A 6,456-nucleotide genomic window follows, 5' to 3' on the forward strand; every position below is an offset into this window, starting at 1 on the left:
CCATAACCCTTTCTTTCAGGGATTCATGGTATTATGCAGTGTATATTGTCCTTCTGGGCTGCAAAGTCAGATGCAATTTTGGCCTAGAAAACTGCCTAGCTTTGCAAATGGAAAGTGATGTGAAGTAAGAGGGATCTGCCAGAAGCACTTTTCATGCAGGGACATATGGATGCTCAAAACCGCTCTGCTCCTCTCAGCTTCTGCACTGAGTGAAGCAGTAGCACCACAACCCCATAGTAAGACATTTTTTGAGACCCCTAGTAGCAAAAAAAATATTTTGTTTTGTTTTCAAGATCAGTTTTCTGCCAGGTTAAGCCTTAAATCAGCCAACAACTGGATCAGCAGGTGCCAACACCCAAACAAGAGAGGAGACTGTGATACCCAGCAGAAGTGGAAGAACCTCTTTGGTGGTAGCTAAGGTTTAAGAAACAACAAATATCCTGCTACTCACAACAGGCATCCATCTAGTCTTATATTCTATCTCTGTGGCTACAGGAGAATCACACTTTGTTTACAACACACTGTGTTTACATGGTAAGTGAGCAGGATTTCAGTGCATGTGAGCTGACTTTGTAGCTTGTTGCTGCCTAAAGGACTTTTCCCATTTTATCCATCAGCATTCTAACATATTGGAAAATAATAATTTTTTCTTTAGTTACATTACTTTTGTGTTGGGCTAGTGAGTTAGAGTAATTCATCAGAGAGCCTGACAAGTGCCAGAGCTGACATAGAGGACAGTCTCTAGCTTGTGAGAGGAACAGGACATCTCTCGGTGTGGAGACAGAGAGTTGTTGCAGCAGCTCAAACAGTATTGTCAGCCCTGACCTAGATCTCATGTGAAATGAAATCTGAATCTAATCATATTTTGTTCTACTTTTATCAATGACTAAACAGCAAGCTGCAGCAAGCAGAATAGGTTTAGACCAGCCATTAGGTGGGAGAAGTGTGAGAAAGAATAAAGAGCTGCAGGAAGTCAGTGGAGTGCTTAAAGAAATCATAGAATCATACAATGGTTTGTGTTGAAAGAGACCTTAAAGATCATCTCATTCCAACCCCCCTGCCATGGGTAGGGACACCTTCTACTTTACCAGGTTGCTCAGAGGCTCAGCCAGGCTGGCCTTGAACTCTTCCAGGGATTAGGCAGCCACAGCTTCTCTGGACACCCTGTTCCAGTGCCTCACCACCCTCACAGGAAAGAATTTCTTCTTCCTATCTAGTCTAAACCTACTCTCAGTTCAAAACTGTTGCCCCTTGTACTAAGACTACACATCCTTATAAAAAGTCTCTCTCAGTCTTTATTATAAGCCTCTTTTAGATACTGGAAGGCTGATACAAGGTCTCCTGGGAGCCTTGACTTCTTCAGGCTGAATAATGCCTGCTCTCTCAGCCTGTCTTCATGGGCGAGATGGTGCTCTGCCTTTCATCCTTTCTCAAGAGAGTGTAAGCTGGCACACTGCAGCTCTTCGTGTTTGGATGAGCTGTAAAGTGGAGGCCGTGGCCCCTTGTGATCAATAAAAGTTGCTCTTTTGGCACTTTTTCTAAAAGTAGCTTCATTAAATGCAATGTGTTGGCTAAATTGTAATCGAGTAAATCCATTCTGTCCCTATCATGGCCCCTGAAGTATTTTCTGGGTAAAATGTTTGCTTCATAGGAAAAGAAGACTGGCTAATCATCCAGTAATTCAGTCCCTTTGGATGGGATTTTCATTGGAGTCTATGTGTGGAACTCAGCTGGCTCCAAAGAAGCTCCTCTTATTTACACCTGCAGATACTCAGAACTTTATTTTCTGCTGTGTCAGTGCCACAATTACCAGGGCAAGATACAAAAAAATAAGCAATTATGGAATAAACTCATAATTGGAAGGTTTCTTTCTGTTACCAGTTTCTGGATGGCTTCCCCTCATACGGTTTATACCTAGTGAAAGCATGTACCCTAATTGCCTGTCTTTCTGCAGTATATTGCTGTTGCATTACAGCCCAAAGCAGGTGGCTCTCAGCCCAAAGTGAGGTACTAAGTCATTCCTTAACTCTTATAGCTTGAAAAACATAAGAAGAACATTGCAATCTTCTGAAGGTACTGTCTGTGGTGTATTCTGATAATCAGTGTATAAAATGATTCATGAAATAAGAGGACTTCTTGAACACCCCTTTCCCCCCTTTTTTCTTTTTTTTCTGACCACTGGCAAAAAAAAATAACCAAACCAAACAATTATTCTACCATTGCAGTAGTATAGCACTTATTTTCTTGATCTGTGAATGTATTTTCTTCATATTCTCTTTGTGTCATGGCTCATGGCCACAACGTGCAACATCTTAGTACATTAGAATCCTTTTTTTTCTGCTAAATGTAGAGTATTTTGCTAAGGCTGCTTTTCTCTTGGTCTGGATTGCAAGTGTTTTATCTGCACCTCAAAGCTGAAGCCTACTAACTTTGTAAGAGATAGACTTGCATTTAAGCCTCTACCTTTTTTTCCTTTGAAACATCCAAATAGTGTCAATGTGATAATCAGGGAAAGTAATCTCAAATCAGAGAAGTGAAGTAAAAAAAAAAGCTAATCAAATACAGTGAAATGTAAAGCTTTTTCCAGTCTTCAAGACAGGGTTGCAAGTAGTTATGACAGGGAAGGAGGATGATGTGGTTGTTCTCTCCTTAATGGGATATCCTTATGGGACAAAGAGCACATACCTCATGAGGCAACATGAATGGGTATACATGCATCCCTTTGTAGCATCTTCAGCGTAAATCCAGAACTGCCCTAGACTGGATGCAACAGTTCAGCTGCTCTGTCTGGGCAAGCTTACATGGTGTGTTCCTTGAGTAGGAACAAAGAGCAAAGAGCATTCTCTTTAGACCCTTGTTCATACACATGTGATGTAGATGTAGTAAAATATATTTTTCTGGGCTTATTTCTGATCTGTCACCTCCTTTGTGTCTTCCTATGCCCTTTCTTTCAGACTGTCTCCAAAAATCAAAAGGAATGTGAAAGCTACTTTACTCACAAACAATATATATCCTGACATCTTTGCCACCCCTCTCACAAGGCCAGGACCAAAATGTAAGACCTCCATTTCCCCCACTATGCCTGTGAAGGGTGAGCTGATCTATGGTTGTTCATCCATCTGCGGCCCACAAGCAATTACCACTTGACCTGCTGTGTGGGGTCAAGTGTGATGAGTGGCTAGGCTGCAGGGCAGCCTGAGCCATCAGCCATATGAAGCTCTGAGTCAGTGGGGACTTTGTATGTTGACATTTCTGGGTTTTCCTGGGGTTTGAGCACTGGCCCAGCACTGTCCTCTCACAGCCACAACCATTGTCACCTCCTGCATCTTTGACAGGGGTGCGATCAGTATTTTCCAAGCAGAAAAAACAGCATTCCACAGTAGTGAATGATGTTAGTGCAAAAAATTCAGGGGAAGAGGAGCCCACCAGCGCAGCAAACACCCTTCCTCTATGTTTGGCCTTCCCTGTCCTTCTGAGTCTCTTGTGAAGCTGGCACGTGCTGTGTTGCTGGGCAGGCTGCCTGGAGCACAGGGTTATCTCCGCTCCTGGTGCTTGCCCCTTGGCTCAGCAAAGGTCGTGGGTGGACATCAGCATGAACATCAACACAGGGGTAGTGTGTGGGCCCAGGTGGGGAATGAATCCTGCCACTGTTTCCTGATCAAGTGACAAGAAAATCTAAATTCGATACTGCTGAGTGCAAGGATGTTCATTGTGAAGAGGGAGGGGTGGTGTGAATCTAGGCATGAAACTGCATATATGATTGATTGAAGTGTGATTGACAAAGCGAATTTAAAGATGACATTAATTGTAAAGCTTCGAATGAAAATTTCACTGTATATTACCATATGTCCCTGTTCTGGGTCATTTTCACTATTGCTACATGTCTGTCATCTGGATTGTATATTCCATGCCCCTGTATACTTCTGTTCAGTTTTGTGGGAAAAGTTAATCTGAAACAGATAGTGTTTCTTACTAATCTCTCATCAACAAGATTTATCACTTCTGTTGTCTGCCTCAGGGATCAGAAGTTAGGTGAGAGGGTCATGTTAGTGTCATGAATGTGATTTTAGCAGTCATCACAAAAATTCCCTCATATTTGATAAACTCTTGATTACTTATTCAGCAGGGGAGCTGTTAGATTTTTGAGGTGACAAAAGGTCGGACATGTGGAAAGGGAAAATATTTTTGTTCTTTCCTTGCAACTTTAGCAAATACAAAGACTGTTGCTGGTTTGGAAGCAGCGCAGCAATAGCTGGGTATATTAAGGAAGAAATAGCTACCATGACCACCTTTCCTCACTCCCAAATCTATGCCTGGTGCTATGGGAACAACTGTGAAATAAAAAAGCAAAATGAAGGAGGAAACCACAGAACACACCAGAATTGATGAGACTGGCAGTAGCAGTAGGATAGTGATGGATAATTATGATAACAATGAACACTGGGAAGACATGTCTCACTGCTACTTACAGCCTCCCAATGACCACAGAAGTGGTGTGGGTTTGTGTGTCTTGAGTGCAGAGGTACCTGACGAAAAAGCAGCAGAGCTGTCATGCAGACTGCCATCCCAAATGCTTTTCACAAGAACACTGCTACTGTGCAGAGGCAGTTTTATGTTGAGTACCAGTGCAAGAAAAGAAAAAGAGAAGGCCAGGTATTAATGTTGAAGAAGAATGAGAGAAAGTAGGTCAGCATGCAGGAACCTGCAATGGTGGTTTAATCTTCTAGTCTGATGCAATGGATGATGAACAGGTGCTTGGTTAATTTTTACAGATTTTCCACCTCTACTGAGGGTATTCCAGGCTCACACAGCTCTGTAGGCCATGAGATTACACATAAACCATCCCCATAATGTGACTCTAAGTGCTCTATGCAGCCTGGGATCAGTAACGATTTTCCCTACAATTTTTTCTTGCATCTCTTGCAAACACATGAAGTCAAATCCTGAAATAAAAAGCTGGGAGGGTCACCCTCCTGTGCTTCCAGTGTTGTATGTGCACGCTGAGAATGAGGAGGAAACTGCTGGGATAAAATACAATTGTTACATGGTATTCAAGAAGAGAAGCAACAGGTATGGGGGTAGAAACTCACAGAATAATAGGAACTGCAAGTATGTGACTGCAGGTTTAGAATTACAAGGACAAAAATGAGGAAGGCGGATTAGAGTGGGAGTGATTTTCCCAGAAGGCTGTGTAATTATTCAGGAGGAATGATGCTGTAAGAATAAATCATAACTATGTAGGAAGTTTTTATCTGCAGGATCCTTGTCTCCCTGCTCGCTGAAGTTGGAAGGTATGAGAAAACAATTACATAATTAAAGATGTGACCATAATGATTATGGAAAATGGAATCAGCTTAAAGTTGCAAGGCCATTATTATTGAATTGAATATTTGAATGTATAAGAAAACTTGAACAACTGAAGGCTATTTAAAGAGAAAGAAGCACCTATTTGAAGAAAAATAAGTTGGTTTCATGCAGGTAATTACTAAAATGACAACAGAATCAAACAAGATCAAGAATGGAAAAAAAATCCAAAACATTAACAAGTATATAAATGGCACTAATTTTAGAGGTCACCCTGACAACAAACAAAACTTTTACTTGTAATGGAAACCATATTTCTACAGATTTAAGTCAATAGAAACTTTAAAAAGTGTATCAGAGTATAACATTTTATCTTGGGATAAGGATTTCTTATAGGCAAATAATATTTTCAGAGGCATATAACTGGCTTGGTTTTCAGAGATGGCCATTTACTTAGAGCTTTGAATCTGAACATTTGATGGGATTCATGTTGCCTAATTTAGATACCTAATCATAGATATATTAAATTTAAGCTAGATGTCTTAGACTGGCTCTAGAATCTGAAGAGAAATGACACCTTCAGAGAGAAAGTAATTCCTTCTGTCTTGGATGCCAGTTTTACCATGAGATAACTTGCCCCTCAAAAGGTGTCTTTTCTTCTCCACTGATTAGAAAAGGAACTTAAAAGGTAATCAAGACCTGAATGATCTACTTTCGGGTGATTAAAGACATGAAATAAATCCTGTTGGTCTTGTTATCTAACATAAAGCATCCACATTTGAAAACTGTAGTCATAATAGCTACTCCTAAGGCCATTATCCAAAGAGACTGTTGCAACTCATGCTCTGTGTACTCCAAGGGGTAACTCTCAAAAAGGCTGGGTGAAGCAGTGCAGACACAGACATAATGAACCAGGGTGCAGATCGTGCTGGCAGTATGCAAAGATTCTAACTCCACTTTTGGAGGGTGGTGTGCTTGAAGGACTCTGTGGCCACCATTTCCCATGGTCTGCCAAAGATGATAATTCACCTGTATATCAACCTAGGCTTGAAGCAGTCACTTTGTTTTCAGGGTCTTCTTGGGATTTGTCTATAAACATGGGTTTCTTTGATTGCAACATTTCCCTTTCCAGTCCCTAAACATCTTGTTTAA

The sequence above is a fragment of the Pithys albifrons genome, chromosome 2 (genome assembly GCF_047495875.1).
Source record: "Pithys albifrons albifrons isolate INPA30051 chromosome 2, PitAlb_v1, whole genome shotgun sequence".
Taxonomy (NCBI): Eukaryota; Metazoa; Chordata; class Aves; order Passeriformes; family Thamnophilidae; genus Pithys; species Pithys albifrons.